The sequence below is a fragment of the Meleagris gallopavo genome, chromosome 5 (assembly GCF_000146605.3).
Source record: "Meleagris gallopavo isolate NT-WF06-2002-E0010 breed Aviagen turkey brand Nicholas breeding stock chromosome 5, Turkey_5.1, whole genome shotgun sequence".
Classification (NCBI taxonomy): Eukaryota; Metazoa; Chordata; class Aves; order Galliformes; family Phasianidae; genus Meleagris; species Meleagris gallopavo.
Window position 1 is genome coordinate 45,163,560 of NC_015015.2, and position 712 is coordinate 45,164,271.

Here is a 712-nt window from a genome sequence, read left to right on the forward strand (position 1 = left end):
GGGGGAGGGAAAAAAAGAATATATTGCACTGTCTCCAGAGATACACACATGGAAATTCAGCTCCAGCAAGTCGAGGTGCCCAGCTCTTTCTGTGGCTGTTTCTGGAGCTCTTAGTGGCTGAGGATGACTCCAGCCGAGGGGCAGCTCTGGCAGTAAACGGCCTACATGGGCTTCTGGGCAGACATTGTCTTCAGGGCCCGGGTTTGGGCTCTTTGGGAAGCACAGCTCTCACGTAATCACACTAGCAATTGCAATAGCTAGTTTGCAAGCAAATCAAGAGCTAAAATGTGTACGTGCAAATTAATCATCATATCACTTTAAATATCAATCAAAACAGAACTCGGAGTTTGTGGTTTGACAATCTGTGTACAACAAAAGAGGCAAAATAATCAAATAAATTAACTGGAGATGCGTAACTATTCAGCTCCTCTTAATCCCTACAAGACCTGTTTTTGCTGCCTGTTTGCAACCTTTTAAAAATTTATTTAAATAGCATCTGCTAAATTCCACTTGCAATCACTCTCTTGTTTTAATCAGTTTAGTGTTAACTTTGCTAAACTCCTTTCTATCAGCGGATCTCTCCGGCTGCTCCCTTTTCAGTGTTCTATTGCTTCTTTCTAAAACATTCAGATTACATTGTCTGAACTTGGATATCTCCTCCTTTTCAAGGAAGCCAGATTTCACCACCACCAGGACACCTTTGTGAGCCAGC